Source organism: Zerene cesonia, chromosome 27, assembly GCF_012273895.1.
Source record: "Zerene cesonia ecotype Mississippi chromosome 27, Zerene_cesonia_1.1, whole genome shotgun sequence".
NCBI lineage: Eukaryota > Metazoa > Arthropoda > Insecta > Lepidoptera > Pieridae > Zerene > Zerene cesonia.
In genome coordinates, this window is record NC_052128.1 from 4,586,950 (window position 1) to 4,612,143 (window position 25,194).

Consider the following 25,194-nt stretch of genomic DNA (forward strand, 5'->3'; position numbering starts at 1 on the left):
TGAAATACCGATGTGTGAGCAATAAATATTCTGTAATACAACAAAAGTTCGCAAAAGTCTTATCGAAAGTATTTATAGCAAATCACAAATCTAACGGTAGTTGTAAGCGATCTACCTAAAGATTAGAAGATATAAAAGCTAAAATTTTCAAACCCTATTTCTAACTACCTAAAATTTTAATAAAATTTACTTTCAAGGTCTTAGCGGATGCCTACTAAATAGCGGCTATCTGCATACTAAATTACAGCCCGATCGGTCCAGTAGCATGGGCCACACGTTTATAGATCAGTTAGTCACCTTTCCGTTTTATATATTAAAGTTTTCCGCATAAAATGATTCGTTTTATTAACTTTTTTTTATTATTATATCATTACCAATAACCCTTCTAACAGCCGCAGATTAAAAGCTAACAAACATTGAAAAGTGTAAGTTTAACTACGTCATAACCACGAATCTCCATTACATATAAAATCCTTTATTCATGCACTACAGTAAAACGACGATTCTGAATCTCACTGCGACGTCATACATCGTGACTTGAAACCGAAAGCGTTTCAAATGAAGGATTAGTCGGAATGCGGAGCACTTAAATATAAATCAGTGGAACATAAAATGGCTAGCTGTTATCTAGGTTCTGATAAACGAAGGGACAAATTGTCCTCTGGGTGGTATCTTAATGACTTGTAAGCTTATGGAATGGTTGAACGTGTTTGGAAGTACGTTTAAATAATGATTTTCTCCTACGAATTCGTACTAATATTATAAATGCGAAAGTTTGTAAGGATATGTGTGTGTTTGTTACTCTTTCACGCAAAAATTAGTGAATCGATTGCAATGACATTTGGGACGTAGACATCTGGACAACTGGAAGGAGAAAATTGCCTGTATGTTATCATACAGGCAACTTTCTATCCCGATATTCCTACGGGATACGGACTTACGCGGGTGAAACCGCAGGGCGCAGCTAGTATTAAATAAAAATGTAACATTGTAACTTTTTGTGTCCTTTTATGAGCTTTACATGTTAATGGACATTTTGTACACTTATCAAGGATTGATGACATTACAATAATTTCATGAATTTATCTTATTATCCTGATTAGGATCGCCAGGATTAAACTACATTGGCGATAAGAGCAAGTGAGAGAATTTCGTTGATTCTATTATTAAAGCGTAATAAGCTTAATAGATAATATTAATACAATCGACTCTCCATTTATTTTTCTTCACACTGCGTTAAATCTGTGTTATGTTATATATTTCAGATCAAATGCTTCATAGGTAGGAACTAAAGGATTTATTAAGATAATTAATGTATTTATTCAGGAAAACCACAATTAAATCATAACTATGTACTTTAATGTATTATCACATAACACATGTAGTGATAACAATTCTGGAAGTAACTCGTTTTATTCGGCGAGATATCAATACGATTAGGTATTCGATTTCAATAATATTTGTGAAGGTTGGTACTATTTCGATATTTAGAAGTTTTTTTATTATTTGTACAACATTTTTTTATTTATTTCACAATTATTACGATATCATTTGCGTACAACAGCGGGTGAAGTGTTTATTTGGTTTGTTGCACATGCGTGCAACAATTTACCAGATTTTCAACCGACTTCAAAAAAGGAGGACGTTCTAAATTGGACAATATTTTTTGTGTTTGTCACTGAACTTTCGCTTTGGTTCACCGATTTCGATGAACCTTTTTTATTTGAAAGCTGGTTGCTTTCCGTGTAATTTCATTTAAATCTAGCCCAGTTCTGTTTACAACGTCTATTTACAGTTTAGCTCAAGTAAAGTTTATAGTTTTAATAAACAATTCATTAAAACCGTGTATATTGTCAGGATAATCTTTTAATGCAAATTAAAGGAAAAACAACACTTCCCTATATAAGAATATTAAATAAAGAAAAACCTCATAGAACTCTTAAACAATTTATACTACAGCAATAATTTCAGTCGACTGAACGTTATCAAATGCATTCGCCGCGTGTCGATGCATGTGCAAGGCCGAGCCGTGGCCTTGTCTATTTATATCGTAATAGGTATTGACGTTATGGTGCATTTACACATTATCGTTCACTATTCGCCTCATTATTCGTCGATACAGTCATATATGTATGTCGTCATCACTGTTCACACATTCGTACGTAGTACGTAGACAACCGCAAAACCGCTCTAAACGAATACGCGAATCCGTTCGTTGTTCGCTTCGCTAATCGCCTCGCTATTCGCACAAATGTGTAAATGCACCACTATAGCTATGAGCAGTAGTAGCTGAAACAGCACATTTCTAATGCTTTTGATGCATGGTAACATGAACTAATTAACTTTATAAAGATACGTTTTGTATAGGCTTTCGGATCTAGAAATTAAAGGACTTTTTAACGTATTTTAATTAAATAACGCGATTTATTCAAATAGAATGAATAAATCGCGTTTAAAATCTTTTAAAAAGTCTTTAATTTCTAAATGCATAATACTCGCGTAAAATCAAATACAAGGAAATACTAGGCTTCGGATCCTTCTAGTTTCAGGAAGTATTTTCTGTTTTAATTCGCTTGTGGTGTTAAATAAGTCTTCCATATTTCTTTCACATCAAGACTTTTTTGACTTTCAATACTACAGTACTCGTTAGTTGATTACAGAAGAGCAAGTCATTCGCACATGCAAGTGATGTTTTAGCTATGTCGGTAACTTTACTTAAATGGTAAATATATAGTACTGATAGGAATTTTCTTGAATTTTCGTTTGATTTAGCTGTTAGCCCTAAGCTTTTCGTGCTATGTGAAATAGACAGTGAAATAGACTTCAGTAAATATGCAGCTTCCAACTGTGAGAGAATTTCTGAAATCTGTCTTATTAGCTATTGCTTTTGTGTAAAAACATTACAAACATACAAACACATTGATGTTTTCTCTTCATGATATAAATTTAGATTATATATAAGTGAAGTCCCGAGTCCCCTACTGGGGTATGGGGCAGATGTTGTCCATCTGCTTCACTGATCGATTTAAGGTGATCAGCCTTCTATGTCCTGCCAGACCGAGACTTTTTTTTTTCATCCCCACCGGGAATCGAACCCAGGACCCCTCGGCTCAAGCGTTAACCACTGTACCAAGGAGGAGGAGGTAGATTATATATACGTATATATTATTGTTAAGATATTTAATTTATATGCGCCAGAGGACATCGGTCAAGCATTGTTCAAGCTACTACAATGATAATATTGTTCGATGATGCAACCAGTCCTTGTTCAGTAAAGTTTTTATTATAATACATTATATTTATTTATTAGCCCGCGTTTTGGTTGAGAAGGATTTTTCAAATTAATATAATGTATTAAAATATTTTACATATATTTATGTATTAAATTGTTCAACTTTTATTTTATTTAGGCCGTGTAGCTGTAGGCTTAGTCTACATAGAGAAATATAGACGTTTTAGACTACCCAAAGAGAAAAAAAAGTCTCTCTGTCAGCAGGCTATTTCATAAACCGTGATAGTGAGATAATTGAAATTTTAAAAGACGATGCATTTCTGTTTCGACTATAACAATAAATGATTAAATTGTGAGCCTACGCAACGGTTGTTACGGTCGTAAATTGGATGGGTCACCATATTGCAGATTTTAACGCGTTACCCTTGCTAGTTTTAACGAAAAACGGGTTTAAACGGTTACATAATATATAACCAATGGATAAAATTTTACATGTCAGGTTTCAGTTACATTCGATTACATTTCAAACAATACGTCTGGATGTATGACGGTAATTAGTCTTTCAACAACTTTATACATTATTCAAATAAATATTCAACTGTACAGTAACATTTACTCGATAAAATATATTTCAGGTATATTTTAGAAGCTTATTTACTTGATTAATAGTAGTATTTTTTTGTGATTGATTTTACGCGAGTATTATACATTTAGAAATAAAAAACTTTTTAACGGATTTTAAATGCGCTTTATTCATTATATATAGAGCGTGGCCACGCTCGCTGTAAAGTGTTCGAAACGTCGGGTTAATAATATAATGAATAAATCGCGTTTAAACTCCGTTAAAAGTTTATATTTCTAAAAGATTAATAGTAATTTGTGTACGATGCGCCAAAATTTCGCGAAGTGCCTATTGTTTATTATTTGTTGCGAATATAAATAAAAGGGGGAGAAATAGGGGATTACGAAGAAACCGTGCCATAATGGTAAGAACATGCGAGCAAAGCTGCGGACGGAAAGCTAGCTAGCGATAGAATAATCTAAAATTAATGCAAGATAGGCTATTTCTATTCACTTTTATATGAATTATAAATAACAATGGCCGCTATTTTCGGAATCAGAATAATTATCATGGTGAGGTTGACAGAAACAATAATTATAAGAAATAAAATAATAATAAACATGCGTTAGATAAAAGAACATGAAGTCGCTTCACGCAATCAACTAAAATGTCTCACTTGCATACATAGAGTTAAGTCTTTCTAAATTTAGTCGGATTACATATAAATAGAGTCTATTACACACAAACATTCAAAAATATACATTAAAGCGTGATAAAGAGCATACCTACTTGCACAAGGGTGCCATCGTTTTGTAGATTGACATATACACACATACAAACAAAATGTCTTACTTATATTCTACATATAATATTAAATAGACTAGACGCCAGATGGCCAGCAATTCATTGTTATTTAACAATATTCCCATTTCCAATGCATTATTTACTGATCAATATGTTACGAGGAAATGATTATCATATATACATACTGTTATCTATTATATACGACTACTGTGTTACTAAGCTGGTGATAAAGGGTCATTAGCACTGCGGGAATGCATCGACCTTCGATTTTTAACCGACGGCGATTGAGGGAGTTATGTTTTTGCAATTAAACTTTATTAGAATTATGTCTACTCAAAGAGTCGTTCTGGGTTTTTCAAGGGCATGTATCTAATTGTATTTAGCATGATTTGAATTTGAATTATAAAATGCACTCAGATCAGTTGTAATTGTATTTAATTTGGTGACTTAAAGAATAAAATAAATTAGCGTAGTATTTTCTTGTGTTTGATTCTTTAAATTAAAAACTTTTTAACGGATTTTAAACGCGACTTATTCATTATATTATTACCCGACGTTTCGAACACTTTACAGCGAGCGTGGTCACGGGGAGACGGGGAAACGTCGGGTTAATAATATAATGGATAAATCGCGTTTAAAATCCGTTAAAAAGTTTTAAATTTCTAAATAAACTAGCGTAGTTTTTTCTCTAGACTTGACTATAATCTGTGAATAGATCCAGACTAAGATGATATATTCGAAAATACAGGTTTCAAATTCTAGGCTTAGATCTAGTCTATATGTATAGATATCTATATTAAATCATTAAATTGCAACGATAATAGAAACAACAAACAGTCGAGACTTTCTAAGAATCTATGCAATTTTCTGCATACAAGCGTTGTCATGGCAACCAATATTGATTTATCCCCGTCTCTCTTTCTCCTGCGTGTGTTATTGATTTTTCGTGGACTCTCTCGCTCACTCATTGTCAGTATGACGGTTTTGATCGCTCGCTAGACACGTTTTTGGTTATTTACAAGAATTTGTTTAGAAATATTATAAAAACGTGTTTTTAAATATTATAAAAATAGTGTTTGTGTTTCATTTTGATTGGATTTAAAGACGTGGTGAGTTTTTTCTTTTAGAACATTTGAATCAAGCAATAAAACAAGGTGTTATGACAGATTAATGTTTGTATGGAAATTGGTGAAGAAAAATAAACAGCTTCACTACAATTTATATTATTTATAGATGTATATACTGCACATTAGGCACAAAGATAATTCTTAAATTTAATGCGTTTTCTATGTTAGTTTCGACTCAAACATAATAAATAGTATATAAGATTGAATTGAACGTGTAGGGAAATATACTAAATAATGTTAAAAGCAGGCAAAACCTGGTGTATGAGCGGGTTTGTGAAAGTAACACAGCATTTATTGCAATGCTCCATAATTATTCTGCATTTAATATAATACTATGATATCCCGCAATTGCGAAACCAGGGGCGGATCTTGTTTTTTGGGGCCCCTCACATTAGAGGCCACTGTTTCATAGCGATGAAATCCGTTAATCTTTACAGCTTACCTTATGGACAAAACTTTGTATATTAAATACAGTTTAAAGTAAAACTGAGTGAGTGGGTTTAGTTAGTTCAATCTAAAATGTAGATGTTAAAAATTTATTTGCTCTAATTTGGACATCCATTCATCTATATCTTCATCATTATTGAGTGAGTGACAAATTTATTCTCAGATCTCTTGTGGTGTAGACTAGGCGACCAGCTTGAAATAATATTTTTTATTAAATAGTTGTGTTATAAAGTTATAAGCTCGTAAAAAGAGCACATTTGATTTGGGGCCCCATTATTTTCGAATAAAATTAGGATTTATAGTTTATATTGTACGAGTTTAGATGATATTTGATCGACCGTTGAAACTAGGGTTGCCGCATTGATTTTATTATATTTATGATAAATTATGATTATTGTGTAGTTTTATGAAAGAGCTTAAACGCACAAAATATATCAACTATCGTTAATATCATCAGCCTATTTTGGTCCAACTCTCCACAAATTTCCTAAAGCTGACTCTAATAAATTATTGGTAGCAAATATAGGTGGAGAGTAATTTAAATTAAATTTTGTCGAAGGATTTTCTTGAATTGTAGTTAATTAAATCAATTAATATCTAAATACAAGCTTATTTGTCAGTCGTGTCTCCCATACCTTAAATTTAGCTCTTTAACCGACGTTGCCGACGACAAAGCAATGGTACTCTTAAATTACCTTAATTAGTAATTTGTTTTTTATAAACATTATTTTTTTTTAATATTAATAGTTGACAACCCTGCCCGCCACCGCGTATTATTACGCGCCAATTTGATGCAATAATTCCCAACTTATGAGCGTTTAGAGCGCGTAATTGTTGGCCAGGTCGCTTCCTTGCCATTTAGCATGCCTAGGTAATGATTTAGAAGCGATCTAGGTTTCCTCGTCAGGCTGTCTCTATAATAGGTAATGGCACGTTGCTGTGTCATTGTTACAGAAGGGGAAATAATTTATGTGGGTATTTTAAAGTTACTTAATGAATGGCTAGACTCTTATGTGGATGAACGCACTAGGTCCTAACGTTCGTCTTTTACAGAGCAGGTTTCATTTACACTGATGTTTTCAAAATATTGTACAAATAGGTGATTAATTCGTTGTTCTTAACTATTTAGAAAAAATTCCTACTTATCAATATATAAAATATTATCTTTTTACAACAACGATGGCCTAAATATTAAAATCTTATGTGCCAGCTTACTTAATTTTAAAGGAATTCCGTAATAGTTTAGTTGCATTTTTATTCACTTGCCTCAGACTTTATATATAGATCGAATATTATAAGATCTGTATTAGTTGAAGCAACTATTGTTTTAACATCTGCCTGTAAAACGTGAGATTCTAAGATGATTCATTTAATTAATTCATTCATTTCAAACTTTGATGAATTAAACTCTCCGTTATGAGGATATAGCAAATTAAATCAACAAGATAAAATTAACACTCATTAGAAAGATTTTACACACGACATTTAGTCCGAGATCTAACGACCTTTTTCGTAACATTTCTTTTTTTAATAATAGCCAAGATGATTGCTAAAGTCGGTTCTTCTAATCATAAAACATACGTTATTCAAATGTGAACTTACTCTATATTTCTATCTCTTTTGTTATGATTACCGATCCGGGCAGTCGATTTTTATGAAATAGTAAAAACATGTTTCCAATAACTTCGCCTTCCATAATGTTACAGCTAGATTATAAAACTGTCACAATTATATACAGAGTAGTTAGTATTACATGATGATGTATGTATATTGATGTGATAATAATTTAGTTTAAGTGTATGTGTGAAATTAAAATAAAATTATTAGTAATGGATTACATCGACTGTAGCATCAAACGGAACGTATGACGCAAACATTTTCACACTAAAAATTATAAATATTTGGTCATAAAAATCAAAAGCCTACAATAAAATTAAATCCAGCTCCCGAACTATAGGGACAGGTGCATGGTGTATGAACGAGTCCCGAGCAACCTGCTCTAAGCAATGTATTTATAACTTTCTTTAATTGTGCAACTAGGAACGAAGACGGGAGAAAAAGTAGTGGTACTATCGCAGAACCAGTTTCGATGAAGCCTCTCGTAAAAAGACGATAACTGACAGAGGTTAGATTTTGAAACACAAGTACAGAATGTAGTTTGAAAGAATGAATGTTTTAATACGAATTGTGGTTCCAGACATCGTTTGTTTATCAGGGAAATTAAAAGCACACCCCTTGTTGAGGTTTTGGTCTGTTTATTATGTAAAGTTCGTTGCAAATTTGCTTAGGAATTATTTATCCATCTTTCTATTCATGTCTTTACATAATATTGTTGTAAATGTATTCAATTAATAACTAGGACGCGGAAGGACTCGTGTGAAACCAGAATTCAATATGTATCTTTTGTTATTTGCAGTTATAGATAGCAACAAATTTCAACTCATGGTCGCTAGGTTTTGCGTGAAAGGATAACAAACATCTTCACATTTATCTGATTTCTATCTTCGGATTTTAGGAAGCCCTATATAGTAAAAACTAAAAGATTTAATTTTATAATATTAATAGAGTTACTACGAAAAAAAGGTGAAGTGTTAAAAAATATAAACAACACGCGTTATCCGTCTTCCTGGTTAGACAAATATTATTCAGCGTGGTCCATGACCCCAGGGTCGTCAGCCGATTAAAGTTCAGATAGTGGTGAGGTGTGCTTGTTTGCACTTTCCGGAACTTCGCGGCGCCTGTCATTGTGATGGAGCTATTGTTTTTTTTTTTTTAGTTTTAAAGAGTGACAGCCCTACGTCTAATGTTCATGGTTAACATATGTTTAGTGAAAAAAGTTATATTAATGTGTTGCGGAGTTGTTGGCTGCACTGCATCTATGTTGAAAACGTATCGCTCGAGATGGCAAGTACCTAAACGAAGTCTAAAGCATTCTGGCCCATAAACAACGTTGATCAAGCGTTGCCGACCAAATATTAACATGAATACGACGCATTAATGGCTGTCTAGATACATTATGAAAAATAAAGAAATGAGAATTTTTATGCACACAAAGGAAATTGCAATAGCTACAAGACAAGTCAAAGTCAGAGATGGTCACGCACACTTGTGTAAGTCGATGGGCGTAATTATATTACGAGTAAATGTCAAAAGCAATGTTCACATGTTGAAAAACCAGGACCGAAGAGGCCCTATCCCATACAATTCGTTAAGTTCATTTAATCACATCTATATATTATATACTAGCTGTTCGCCCCGGTTTCACCCGTGGTACATATATAGCCTATGTCACTCAGTGTAATTGCAGCTTTCTAATGGTGAAAGAATGTTTGAAATCGGTACAGCCGTTCATGCGTGATAGCGTGACCGAGGGAAATGGGGATTCATTATCTAATATATAAAATTCTCGTGTCACAGTTTTCGTTGCCATACTCCTCCGAAACGGCTTCTTGACCGATTTTGATGAAATTTTTTGTGCATATCGGGTAGGTCTGAGAATCGGCCAATATCTATTTTTCATAGACCTAAAAAGAGCAAGGCAGAACAACGTTTGCCGGGTGCAGCTAGTTATATATAAAGATTAATGATGAACTACAACTAATGAGTATGTTAAAAAGTTCTCATGTATTGGCAATCGATTTGACGAAATGTCCAACAGCGCTCAATCAAATACTAACATAATATGCTAACCTCACTTTCCTTATGAGGAATTATGACATCCATAATTCAATAGCACGTATGGCGAAGGTGTCGAGCGCGATGCAAATACACAGACGGCATTCCACACCGCCTACCGGTGGTGGGACAATCGATAACTAGTTCCAGCATGATTGCGTAACAATGTCCATGGAGATGCGATCGTTGGGCAACTCTGAGGTTATTGTCATCTGCCATAGACGTTTCTGAATCTAGTGGGGTAATTGTTTGCACGAGATTAGGTCTTTGGATTTGATTAAATTGAATGCTTCCTGGGATTATTTCGTTTGGTATTCTTGGTGCAGGTTATCCAGGTTAGCTCCATTTCTCAGGTATATATCTATGTGGGGTCGCAGACGTATTTTAACCAGCTCCCGTGGCCCCTTCACTCAAGTGGCTCGACGGAACACAGTGGGGTTTTGGTCGGTAAGAATCCGACATAACCCACAGCTCCATCCCCGGGGGCCATGGGTATCTATGCAAGATTTCCCCACTATAAAAAAAGGCATACATCTCTGTAAAGTATCGTGATATTTAAATGGTATGTGCTGCAATCATACCATGACAAGAGTCTCGATGGCCATCCAGCTTCCATTTCATATTTCAGCCCTGATCCTTTATGATTCTAACAAAAAGTAGCGTCAAAAACGTTGTGTATCAGTCGCGTATCTATTTAAAGACTAATAATATTCGTATATGTAATACATCGTTATCGCTGCTATTTAGATCAGTGGCTCAATTCCCAAGACATTGACCCATCTCTCACTTGAACGGAAATGTGAGTGCACCTTGAACTTAGAAAATAAACACTTTGAGCGTCCCCTCGCCACTAGAAATAGAACTGAAATGCACAAAACACATTGCTGTGATGCGCATTTCCTCCCTAATGCGGTGCGTGAGGGGATGCGCTTGCGCACCATTTGGTTTATATTCTTTTTTTTGGGTTACACACTGGTGTTAGACGATTTAGTTTGAAGATTGGAATACTATATTAAGATTAGTAAACAAATGAGTAAATATATATTTGTTTATTTAATTGTATCCGTACCACATCTTAACCTAGCTAGGTGTTAAGAAAAGGATTTTAGCATGATTTCTATTACTTCAAACACATTATTCCTTTCTTTAGGACTTTAGGATTTATGTTTAGTTTTATAAATTTGTTACTTTACTCGCTTATTCGAAAAAATTGATCTCCAATCCAATCACTAATAATTCACAAATTAAAATATAACAAGTCCGACTCAAACCAATAGCTGAAGACGATTTTAGTAATTTGAAGCTACGAAAATCTGAATTGTACGAAAAAAAATAATTCAAAAATAGTAAGGGTACGTCAAAATAAATCCCTGAATATAGGGTGTGTTGCCAGATGTGCAGGGGTGAGATATTGATTTATGCTGCGCGTGCGCCGATGGAACTTTCATTCGGTCTTGGGTTACCGTGGGGCGGATATTGATTTTCGAAGGAATAATAATTTTTCTCCCAGCGTTGCGTGGATTTGGCGGTGTTGGTTTATTTTAGCTGATGTTACGTGGATAAATTTAAAGCATTTTTCTATATTGTTAGTTGTTGGTAAATGCGTAGACGTAGAACCGTCGCTGGACGTAGGTCCTGGGATCGATTACCCGGTAGTGATAAACAATGTCTCAGCCAGGCAGGGCACAGAAGGCTGATCGTCTACATATCCGAAAAGATACATCGATCAGTGAAACGGATACTGAACGCATTTGCCCTATACCCCACAAAAGCAAATGGGAATTCATGTTATAGTATAGATACCTATCGTCATTTCATAATAAGCACACAAAATAAATACACGGAAATATTGATAAATAAAACTCTGGCTGGAAAACATTTACTCTATCACAATTCTTGTCGAATTGGAAATATTCAAAATTTGAATAAAATGCATGCAATTGTTCGATATTATTTATTATGCAGGCGTACTTGACACACAAACGTTTTGTTGGAATACAAATTTATTACGGATTTATGGCTGTTTATAATAAATAGCCATTTTAAGGCCATTCCGTTCATTATTACGACCCGTAATGATAATGATGGATGTAGAAAATTAGCATTTCAGAGGACTTATATAAATATACAAACTACCTACAAAAGTCTGACAATATCTATACTAATAATATAAAGCTGAAGAGTTTGTTTGTTTGAACGCACTAATCTCAAGAACTACTTTTTTCTGTGTTAGATAGCCCATTTATTGAGGCCCGTATATACCTATAGCCCATATATGCTATAGGTATATACGGGCGCAGCCGAGGCGAACCAATAGTTATTTATATTCTCGGTACAAAGAACTAGTAATTAAAATGTACATTAATTACATACACAACATGTTACTTAGATCTCATAATGACTAAAATTTACAACCAATTAGGAAAAGAATCGCACTCATAGTTATATACCTAGTTGAATGAAATTATCTGAAGCATTGCAACTGAAGGATCGAGCCCCTTTCATTTTATTAACTAAATTATAATGATAATATTATACTTATGAAATAATTGAGGTAGTACCATCATAACTGTCACGTTGTTCTTAAACTGGTACTTATCTGCTAATTCTATTTTGAATTAAATATTACTTATATTAAATAAATCAATTACTTTTACATTCAAAGATATTTTATTTCAGCTACAATCCTATATGTGATAACCGGGTATATACCAAACTACATTCTTTAAGTGAAAATATATTTTTTTTGTCACGGATTTAATGTCAGGGTTATTTTTAAAACGGCCAATTCGTCACACAAGAAGAGCTGAGTCGAGAGGGTCATGTGTGGATGCATTAGGCATAGATTCCTTGTACTATTACCCTCCTTGCGTAGTAATTGATTATGTGGAACACACCAGGTCCTTTTTCTGAACATTTTTTTCAAGGATTTCAGCTTTCAAGTTGATAAAAAACGAATTTATAATGCATATTTGATTGAAGGACTAAAAACGAGACATGAAAACTTTCGAGGTCATCTTCAGGTATTCTTTTTGTCCCTTTTTTTAACTGCGTTTATTTATTTTCAGCACACACCATGCCTAAGTGTGTACCGAGCTATAAAACCTTTTTTCATGAGAGTGAGAGAAACAATGAATTTAAAACTAGAATTTTTAAACCATTTAAAGCGTGATAATATTTTCGTATTATATAAACATTGCTTATAATATTACATTAGTTGTGTCCAGTGGATTCACCCACGTATATAGACAAAAACAGACAAACATCCACATTATTACCCAGTATAATCCTACTAATATTATAAATGCGTAAGTTTGTTAGGATGTGTGTGTGTTTGTTGCTCTTTTACGCAAAAACTACTCAACCAGTTGCAATGAAATTTAGCACGTATATAGCTGGACAACTGGAATAACATATAGGCAACTTTTTATCCTGATATTCCTACGGGACTTACGCCGATAAAACTGCGGGGCGCAGCTAGTTAACTATAAAGACAGACATTGCGAAACAGTTAATCGCCCATACAATACAAATTTCTTTCGAATCTCGATACGGCATGGCGGTCGATGCATCCGCGTTCGATTCCCGTCGCACGCTCGACTAGGCCCAAACAATTGATAGGATAGTCAATGTGTCCTACATTGGACAGAGGGCAATCACAACGATTGTTGATTTTACGGTTCGCCCGCCACAGTGCTAATGCACTTTGCATATGATAATTTCGTTTTAGATTCGACCAAATTGATGTGATTGGTGTAGCTGTACCGTCGGAGGAAGCGTTTGTACGAATAAAGGAAACGGTTCTCATTTCGGCTGTATTTTCTGTGATTGTTATAGAAATTTGAAATTTCGACAGCGAACTGCGATTTAGATTATTCTCTTTCCTATTTAAATAAGAACTGGTTCTGACACTTAATTATGATGTAATATTTTAATGTAATTATTTTGTGTTTAATGCTAATTTTTCAGGTCTTTCATTGATGTGCGTTTTATGACTGTGTAAGAGTAATAATTTGTTTATTGTGCAAAGATATTTTTAAGCCTCCATAACATCATAACATAAATGTTTTGCTCATCTTCTTCCACATGTGGAGTTAGGACTACCATGCTCAATAGAATTTATAGTTTTGCATACGCAAATTACGTTAAAAACATTGGTTTCATACTAACCGTGAACTCTGTCCGTAATCGTCAAAGCAGAAAAAGAATAACGCATTTTTTAAATAAGAACAGATGGTACTAGACCCGTTTCCTTTTCCTCACCCTCCCCAGTTAATTCCTTATTTTACAATCGTCAATCCTGTCCTTACTCCACCACCAACTCAGTTGCCCGCTTACGGCAGAAAAACAAAAGACGTCAATACGTTGAATAAATATCAAAACCCAATCAATTCCTGCGGCATCCTGAAATCTAACTTCCGGGAAAATTGTAAAACCGTTGACCCTGTCCTATGCATTAGCCATCATTATGCATTCAATGCTCAGCGAAAGTGCGCAAGCGCCGTATCTCAAGCATAATGCGCGGGAGCATTAAATGATCGTATAAATTGCTAAAGTGCTGCGCACATAGTGATGCGCCCAGTGGCTAGTCTTCACGGGTGGTTGGCGTGAAACAAAGACAGTACTGCTCACTGATTTGGGATCGAATTTCGTTTGTAATTTGAATATTTCTCCCTCACTTTGGCGACATTGTGGGATCGTGCTTTGTTTGTGTAAATTGTGGTTTAATTATTGTTGTTTAACTGTAAATGGTTCTGTTATTGAAAGTGATTTAATTATATAAATGTATGACTGTCAATAATAGAGTGTATTCTATCAACTCAATTTTAGTTTACATAATGTACATAAATAATGTATATAATATGTATATATAAATATACGTAATATTTAGTAGTTGTGCTATTATCAAATTACAAAGCAGATTTCAATTTAAGAGGAGGAGGATCTTTGGAATTGGCTAAGTTATAAAATATTGGTAGGCGTGTTTTGACTTCTTTATGTTAATTTTAAATATGTTATTTATATATACATAAAGGAAAAAGAATTTTGAAAATGTTCTACCACTTCTAGAATTATCTGAATTCATTATTATTGATCGTTTATATAAACAGTATTCGTTGTCTGATAACTTCATCTCAAAGACTGGTTTAATGTGCTTGCCCAAATAGAAATACAAGCAATAACAAAACCAACAATGTGTCAATACGTATATATTTTGATTTCGCAGAACCTACATTGTATTCAAAGATTATTATTTCCAACAAATGTATCAAACGGATAGTTTGACTTTTAGCAATTGAATGATAGATGAACATATTTAAAACAGTAATCTAATGAGTAAAACTAAGACCATAATCGCAACAAACACGAGCGAAACCAATGGCGGATTATTGTGGTATAGGTACAGAAGAAAATCCGCGAGTCAATCTAGTATTTATGATGTATTAAGTGTACCTACATGCTGCCATCTGTAGCGTGGCAAGGATGCGACAGGATACGGCGACAGGCGGCGGGTGACCACGCGTCGGGTTACGGGTTATAGAGTTACCATTCAACTAGTTTTAACCTTTTTCAAGTGAATGCACGTGAATGTACTGTCACTGTACCTGGGGTTCAGGTTTAATGAGTTTAATTTAAAACGTTCGTTATAATTTATGCTTTTCTTCTAATCGATAAAAGATAGAACGATTTGAATTCGTTTTCTTCAAATACTTGCGGGTTTCTGATGGTTATTAAGGAAAACTTGAGTGGAGGTGTCGAAGGCTTGTGCTAGGTAGGACATCGTTTATTCATAGGCTAAAATTACGTTTTAATCAACTTCTACTTTTTACGCCTGATATAATTCGTTGTAAAAGATTCGAAATTTAAATTTGTTTTAAATAACTCTTCCTCAGCAGCCTAAGCAAGTCTTTTTGTTATTATGTAACCAAATCTTTGGTTCTTATCTAATTAAGAAATAAAGAAATTTAGATATATTATTTTATTATATTTAGATTACGCAGCATTAAGCTCCAAGAGTCGCCTAACAAGGCAAACGAGCGTCGAGTAATTTTTTTACCTGCATAATCCGTAACGAATAACGTTCTGATTATAGTAAACGATTTTTTAAAGTCATAACAATTATGATTCCTTAAGACATTGTTATCAAAAAATCAATCAACGCAAAACATTGACAATTTATTTACATTTAATATAGATCCATCGGATTAACTGTAACTCGATGAACGCTCGTTAAAGATACAGCAGGTCAACGGCCATTTTAAGATAAACCAAACAACAGATGCGATGGAGAGATAAGAGGGATTGTAAAATTAACAGTGTTAAGCTGAGGGCACTGGAGTGTACACTTGTTATACATTTGCATCCGGAGTGATGGGATAAGGGTGACGGTCCACTTAAGGCGAGAAGAGAGGATTAACTACTAGCTGCACCCCGCGGTTTCACCCGCGTAAGTCCGTATCCCGTTGGAATATCGGGATAAAAATTAATAAAGTTGCCTATATGTTATTCTAGTTGTCCAGCTGTCTACGTACAAAATTTCATTGCAATCGGTTCAGTAGTTTTTGCGTGAAAGAGCAACAAACACACACACATCCTTACAAACTTTCGAATTTATAATATTAGCAGGATTGAGAAAATTATTAATACTTTATATAACGCCTAGTACATAAAATGTTATTCTTTATGATCGGTATGTTGTCTTTTATGATGACGAAATTATAAGAAGAGATATAGATGAAATAGAAGCTATAAGAAGTCGGTGTGTATAAAAGGGTAGTGGACGAATTCTAACAAGCAACTGTGGACCTTTCACAAAAGCAGCTCGACGGAACACAGTGGAATTTTGATCTGTAGAGATCCGACTTAACCCACGGCTCCTACGGTGTCGTAGCTATCTATGCAAGATTTCCTCTCTCCAAAAAAGATGTGTATAAAAGACTATATAAAATAGTCGACATTGTAACAAAGCCCAGCTTGTCGTTATACATAATGACAATATAACGAAATATGTAGTCTTAAAAATATACGAATGAGAGCTTCTTAAACGTCGAATGACAGGCAATACGCGGTTTTTCACAGTCCACTTCAGAGAAATTAAATAAACACTGTCATTTGTCAATAACGCTATTGTATTAAATATTGTAAACGAATCGTGGGTTCTTATATCTGAAGATAAATAGAATTTAATCAAAGGATATAAAAAGGTATCATAAGGCACGAAGGCAAACTTTGAAAGTAAGGAAATGGGAAATGGTGCATGGCAATCTCTTTGTATTTCAAGTAAATACAATTAAGGGAACGCAAACAAAGTCGAGATAAGCAAGCTAGTTTTTCCATAACGCACCACAGTCCACAGGAGGGATGTCCTAACAGCGTTTTACATACGGAAGCGGTAGATGCGACCGCGTGTAACTCAAACAAATTGAGAGCAATAACTGTGACAAATAGGAATCAAGTATTTTGTTTATGACTTGTATATTGGCTTGTTAGTCAATTTTATTTTGTATCTACACTAGATTTCCGCCCGTGGCATTGCTTGCGTAGTCAGGAGGAAAAATTAGCCCTCGTCCTTTTCGGATCTGAACCTATCACGGTACCAAATTTAATTCAAATCTATTCAGTGGTATGGGGAGATAGACAGTCAGACTCTGCGGTGTTCGGGTGGAGAAAAAGATTAAAAAATGAGTTATTTACGCTTGCTCATAAGATTTTCAAGACATTATATTAAATCTTTGTCACATACAATGTACAACTTTTAAACCAAAATATAAAACCAGTCAGTCATTACCCGCGGACCCTGAGATAAATAAATGTATAGATTGACTCTAGAAAATCCCTCCTCCTACCATCAGATATTAACGCTACATACGCAAATTGTATCAAATATCTCCCAAGACCCCTCGCCACATGATATTTTTCTAATAAAATAGTCTAGTGTAGGATGCAACCACATCCTGACACTTTATATCACGATCTACCACTTTTTACCCTCGCTAGGGTCATGGGATGGATTTAACCGACGTAAGACGTTCGGAAATTAAAATAATATTGAGCTTGTAGATCACAATAAATAATGGTTGAATTATTAAAAAAAAAAACTGAATAATTTTCGTAAGATATTTAGAAAGAAAGAATCAGTTTTTAGCTTATTCTGTAGATATGTTATTTACTTGTCTTCACGATGGATTGATAAATAATAATCATTATTTAATACTTTAACACTTCTTATACTAATACGTCGTTGATTAATGTTAATTCTATAATCAATGCACCAAAATAGATTTCCGATTGTTATCAATATACAGTTGTAAGTAAAAATATTACTTTTAATGTGATAATAGAGCTCGTAATGAATTATTTAACTAAATTATTGATTTTTTTGTAATAAATTCAGGTTTTTATTAGTCAATCACACTTCACACTAATATTCTAAATGTGAAAGTTTGTTTGCTTGGATGTTTGTCCGTCGATCACGCTGAAACTACTGAACGGATTTTCAATGAGATTTGGCATACAGACAGGGTATGAGCTGACTTGAGTGATAGGATACTTTTTTTTCCCGATTAAATGCACCCTTGGGATAAAATAGGAATCTTGATGTCCGGGGAGAGCCGGGACGAGCGTCTAGTAAAGAGATTTCCTAATCCATTTTTTATAATCCCATTGATCCAACTGCAATATATTTCATTCTTCTTTTCTTTATTAGCACACTTGGGATAAAACAGGAATATCGGACGGAGCCGGGATGTGCGTTTAGTTTTAAATAAACTTCTAAAATATGTTGCTATGAAATTGGTTCAAGGTTGACTCTGATTTATCTACCGATACGGGCGTAAATCTGGCTCCGATTCGCCGCAGCTTCTAAACCGATAACACTTGACATTTACGATTTCGCCCGATTAGTGTAATTTGATTTATGCGCTCCCGCGCTTGTCATATATGTAAATTGTTTTAACATTTCGAGAGGGATGCACAGACAGACATGCGGGCTCTAATGCTGTACAGAAGGAGTAATAGCCCCAAATTGGACACCAATTTATCTGTTAACTGGTATTAGTGATTATTTGTTACAAATGTGAACGAATTTCACTAACTCAATTTGCAGGCAACGTGTTGTGTGTCGACCGATTTTGGGACAGTTTTTAGGAACGATGTGTCATATAATTTGAATTTAATTTGGCCTTGTCGTCTTTTTTGAATAAAATTGATTAGTTTTAAGCAGTTTTATTGACTAGATTATTGATTCTTGTCATATTTAAATCATTTTGATTGTTCACTGCTTTTCGCTAATAGTTACATGACTAGGAATTAATTCCCCTTGAGGCAAATTCCATGATCAATTTTCTTTAATGGCTCCTAGGAAAATTGTTTTTCATTGGAGCTTGCGTTTGTTTTTTTTTATTCTTTCAGTAACGAATTTTTTTATGAAGAAATTACACTTATTATTGATTATATTTCTATAATGTTTCTTATTTCTTTTCTTTCTCTTTTCTGTACAGAGTGCGATAAAGTCGTATGATACGAAAGTATAGAATGAAATCGAGTTATACAGTTAACTAACTACTAAGTACTAACCTATAAAGTGGAGTATGAAATACTTCATGTATTTAACTTCAAAAATACAATCTCCAAGTGGGGCTCAAGTTAAATGAGAATTTGTGTTAAAATATCTCGTCTCGTCCCTAGGACAAGTTGGACGCTAAAATTGGACCATTTTACGACATCGGCCGTATCGGAGTGACTGTATTTTTACGCAACCCTCCCGCGGAGCGCTACTTTTGAAGTGGCCCTTTTGTTTACGTTCGCATTTAAGCGTTCTAGGAATTTTTAGGGTATCATTAATTGAGTTACAAAGATGTTTTATGGTGATATTTATGCGTCATGATAGACGGGATGAAGAACGGCGTTGATTTTGAAAAACAGTTCTAATGGAATAACAGATTAATTTTATTGCATCTAAAGGAACGTGTTTGATTTAAATATATTTGATGATATGTGACTTTCATTACTATTAAATATGTATAATCGTTACATTATTATTGCATAGAAAAAAACATATTGGCTGCTTAGAAAATTAAGTATCAAGATTCTGAATTCCTTTGCCTGGCCTTTCGAACAGTAAGAATTTGCATCATAAACGGCTGCATTTTTTTAAAATTATCTCACAAATTTAAGCAAGCAAGCTTGTGTATTTGATTAGCTGGATATCCACGCGTTCTGCGTATAGTATGGGTCTATTATTATGGGTCATCATCATCATCATCATCATCATCAGCCCATACATGTTCCCACTGTTGGGACATAGGCCTCCTATGAGGGTTCAGGCCATAATCCACCACGCTGGCCAAGTGCGGGTTGGGTTAAATTGAAAAATCAATTTATTTCCTGCACGCTCGCCCGGTCTCGAACCCCGACTTATCGATTTTGAAGTCCGAGATTCTCACTACTGAGCCACAAATTATTATAGGTAGTATGGTAGTATAGTATGGGTCCATTATTATGGGTACTATTATGGGTAGTATGGGTATTGACAGACATACCGACAGGCGGACAACAAAGTGATCCTGTATGGATTCCGATTTTTCCTTTACGGTGCGGAATCCTAAAAAAGAATTGTATGGAAGTATGGTCTATGCAATTCTCGTAGACATTGATACCCGCCTGTAATACGAGTAGTGTGCAACCGATCTGTCGCGTCGCGGTCGTGTCGATGTCGTGTCGTGCACTTGTCGGACTTCGCCGGAAGGCGGCCGCCATTTTGTCGCGACGCGTGCGCAGCGCAATTAACGCGCGCCCCTGCTTAAATTTAGAACGTCATCTCTATCTTCCGCTAATATAACCGTCACAGTTGTCTGCTTGATTGTTCTTTATGCGCTAACATTAAACTGATAGATTTCATTCGAACTTATTGAAAATCATTGATTATACAATAATTTTATGTGTTTATCTTCATTAGTCATTATACTGATAAGTTATGCGCAACAAAAGGTATTCCCCATATAATTTATCTATTTACCTAATTTTCCGCAAAGACGTTTTATTATTTCAGTATCAATTATTATTAATTAATTACTTAACTACATTATCCGGTCTAAAATATAAAATAAAATTTCATAGGCGGTAGGGTTAGTCGACGTTTCTACAGTCGCATTTTGAAATGTACATAATGTAAGTAGTCGCATTATTTCTTCCAGGAGCTTAATGTTGTTGTTAGGACGATGGATGTCATTTTTTTTTTCGTTCCCTACAAAAATCTGTAGACTGTGACGATGGTTGTTTGTATAATATACTGTTTGGGGAACACTTTTTCTTTAATGGATAACGAACGTCATTTAGGTACATTTTACGGATCGTGATTTAAAAACAGAAATCTGTAGGCAACTGATGAATACGTTTTATTTGTCAGCAAATACTATAAATTAATGGATTTAACTACGACAAACGAATCGCCCATTTTTCCACTATAAATGCAAGTTAGTTCAATTTAATAATTATCTTTTCAAGTATTATTATATGCCAACTAAAATTGGCCTCACTAGGGGATGCTTCTATCAGCAAATGGCACCAGTGACTTTGTAAAGAAAGTACTTATAGATATACTGTCAAATATAATACTGTGCTTTTTGAAAAGCCCCAAGAGATCGAAAATTGCGACAATTTTCTTACGTGTACTTAAATCAGTGGGTAAAATCACGAATCAGCACTAGGTTTAAAATCCTACTAATATTATAAATGCGAAAGTTTGTAAGGATGTGTGTGTGTTTGTTACTCTTTCACGCAAAAACTACGGAACCGATTGCAATGAAATTTGGTACGTAGATAGCCGGACAACGGGAATAACATACAGGAAACTTTTTATACCGATATTCCTACGGGGTACGGATTTATGCGGGTGCAACCGCGGGGCGTAACTAGTACTTTCATATTTCATCGACTCAAATCCTCTCAGAGAGCTTAAACACAATACTAGACTAACTAAAGACAGATAAAGAATGTAAATCTTCTAAATTTCGACGTAATAAATATTTCACGAATGGCCTAACGCATTTGAAGTAACGGAAATGAACTATTAGAGATAGGTGTGTGTAGGTATATTCATGATAGCAACAAATTGTACGAGATTCGGCACCGATTATAATCTTTATGCTCGATAAATCTAACACAATTTATGCTATATCGTTTTAAATATAGCTTAGTTGTAATGTTGCATTGTTTGTGTGCATCTGTTTATGGCTTTGTATGAATAAGAGAATACTTAGGTATTTATCTATTTAGGTTTTAATTTTATAGCATTTGAATGCTTTATAAATCCTTATCTATATAGTCAGGTATTGAAGAATTGGTCTTTGTTTTTCACAAATAAGAAAGGGGTATTTCAGTTGTATTGTTATAAAAAAATTATGCGTATGCTGCTTGATGAAAGCTATTTAGTTCATTGATACATTTTTTTGGCCTTAGGTTGCTTTTTTCAGAGGATGCAATTTTATTTGATCTGAGAATCGCAACCCCAATGTAAGATTTCAATTCGCTAATTAGATATATAAAATTATAAGAGTCATCATTAGCTCTAAATAGACGGACTCTTTATATCAGCATTATTTACATACCAAAGTTTAGCGGAAACAATATAGTATTCTGTTGTTTTTGATAAACATACACACATACACCAATTAACTGAGTTATCGGGATCTATCATACCATTATATAATTACAATAACCCTTTGGAAATATGATAATGTCCAGTTCTTTTGTCCGTGAAATTATATTAAACAGACATTCTACAGAATATATTCAAAAGATTTATCTTCTATGAATATCACACCGCAACGATATGAGATAGGTTAACACATAAATTTAATTATCGACTTGATGATTATGTGGCGATAACATTGTTTCACACTTGATGAATGTTTAAATTGTTTTATGAATATGTTTGATATATTATAGAGAGCCTACAAAATGGTCTATCAACGGTATGGCTGGGTGGTCGGTAGCTTGTATTTCTTACGGCGACTGCGCTCGGGTGCATTTGTGAGTTAATGTAATTTAATAATCTCACAAATAGTTAAAAGTTTATTATGATTAATACATCCTACATATACTTGTTAATAACTACTAAAAGCAAACGAAATATCTAAAACAAATGGACTAAAATCTTATATCTTTAAACGATCAATTCTTGTATATATATATAATTGGAATCTCGGAATCGGCTCCAACGATTTTCATGAAATTTAGTATATAGGGGGTTTCGGGGGCGATAAATCGATCTAGCTAGGATTTTTTTTTAGAAAATGTCATATTCGTGTTTTATTCGTGTTTTTTTTTCATGACATCTATTGGTGAATAATAATACTATTTTGCTTCGTAGATAGCTGGACAACTGACATAACACATAGGCACTTTTTATACCGATATTCCTACGGGATACGGACTTACGGCGGTTTCAACCGCGGGTCACAGCTAGTATTCCTTATGCAAGAAGCATCTCCGAAATGATAAATGCGTAAAGTCCGTCGGTCAGTTGGAAAGCGAAGTGCACGACAATTAGCGCGGTCGGATAACTGTGCTTCTGTTTCGGACAAACGGTTTAACTGTTGCTAATCCGCTGTTAACGCGGACGGAAGTTTCGTTAGCGCCCTTTGTTATGGTGTCGCAACTTTGATGGAGATATTGTTGCGTTAACCGACTTCAAAAGAAGAGGTTATCAATTCGATTGTAATTTTGGGTTTGGAGAATAACCTATTTTTATTGTTTTTTTTTTTAATTTGAAAGCTGGAGCTAGTACCTCTTACGTGGTCGCATTTTTAATTGGTAGTTATGCATGTTCTGTCACTTTGAAAGCGCTTGTTCTGGATGTATGTGGCACGGTTTATGACCTATCGATATCAATAAAATAAAGCCGAACAATTAAAACGAACGGATTTCAAAAATTATTTCATCATTGAATACGTACATGATCTCTGAATGCTGAACGTAATCTCAAACGTTTATTTATTCAAATACTTCTTATAGAAACACATTTCAATTGTCAGAAAATAGTCTTAGCATTTACCACCGATCTAGAAAGCAGTTTCTACAGAGAAGAGCTGACAAGGAACTCTGTGTTGCTGGCAAAAAAATCTATAAGTAGCTTATGAACGAAGCATGGGCGAAGCCATGGCGGGGATCCCAACTAACAACTATAAGTAAACTTCAAATTACAAAAACAATCATACTAACACCATTATCAACATTTCGAGTGAAAAAGTTAAGAGAAGATATTGTTTCTATCACCTATAATAAATGAAAAGATAAATGCTTAAAGAATATGCTATATTTAACCCGGAATACGGTCAACCGAAGGTCTTAAACGATTTCACGAATATGTCTGTCATCGCTGAGATTAAACCAACCTTCTGTCGGTCAGTGGTTAGTTGCAATCATCGAGTCGGCCATTCTGTGTGTTTGTATGTGCAATGCTACTCGACATCGACAAGGCGAGGATATGTACATATAGACATCCGGTGTATTACGTATATTAATAATTGCTTACGCTACGTGTGAGTTATGGGGTGTTACCAATTTTGATCTGATGGATCTAACATTAGGTATATAGTAACGTGAATATCATATACTTAGACATTTTTAATGGTTTCATTAGTATAAAGGTAAAGTTTGGTTAAATTATTGGTCAAATTGATTGTAAAGATACTAAATCTATTTGAAACTGGGGCGGGTGAGTTTATTTGGTAATTTTATCAATGTCGATTTCCTGCTAGCCAACTGAAGAAATTTTGTTTATTTAATTGCGATCTTAAATGTTTGTGCTTAAATAAAAGTGAAATTGAAAAGTTTAATATAAAGTAAAACGAGCAGGCATTTGCATACCCTATGTCTAGCATAGTTTAATATTTAACTACAATATGTTAATGTTATTATTTATTAGCTGTTGTTTATTTTAACCAAATCTTGTTAAAATGAATTTTCACCGTACTAACTTTTTTTCCCTACTTTATCCTCTTGAGGACTACATTTATTAAAATCCTTTCTTGGCGGATGCCTCATAGTGGCTATCTGCGTATCAAATTTCAGCCCGACCGAACCAGGACTTTGGGTTGTTCGATGATACCACATCGCCATTTTATATTTATCAATAAAACAATGATTCGATATATTTATAACATTCTAATAATACTTAACTAGTATTTTCTTGTTTGATTTTACGCGAGTATTATACATTTAGAAATTAAAAAGTTTTTAACGGATTTTAAACGCGATTTATTCATTATATTAGGAAGACTCGCCGTGACCACGTACGCTGTAAAGTGTTCGAAACGTCGGGTTTTTTTTTTTTTTTTTTTTTT

At 34.2% G+C, this 25,194-nt stretch overlaps 1 protein-coding gene across 2 annotated transcripts in view; it reads left to right on the top strand.

Annotated features, from left to right (window-relative positions):
* Positions 1–25,194, top strand: part of LOC119837499 — a 34,029-nt gene that overhangs the window by 6,502 nt on the left and 2,333 nt on the right. The window contains exon 1 of one of the 2 annotated variants that reach the window (XM_038363099.1): positions 5,576–5,707. The exons of the other annotated variant lie outside the window; for it this stretch is intronic. The gene's annotated coding sequence lies outside the window, so the exon portion shown is untranslated. Of the gene's footprint in view, positions 1–5,575; positions 5,708–25,194 lie in introns of those variants that run through there. 2 annotated transcript variants of the gene reach the window in all.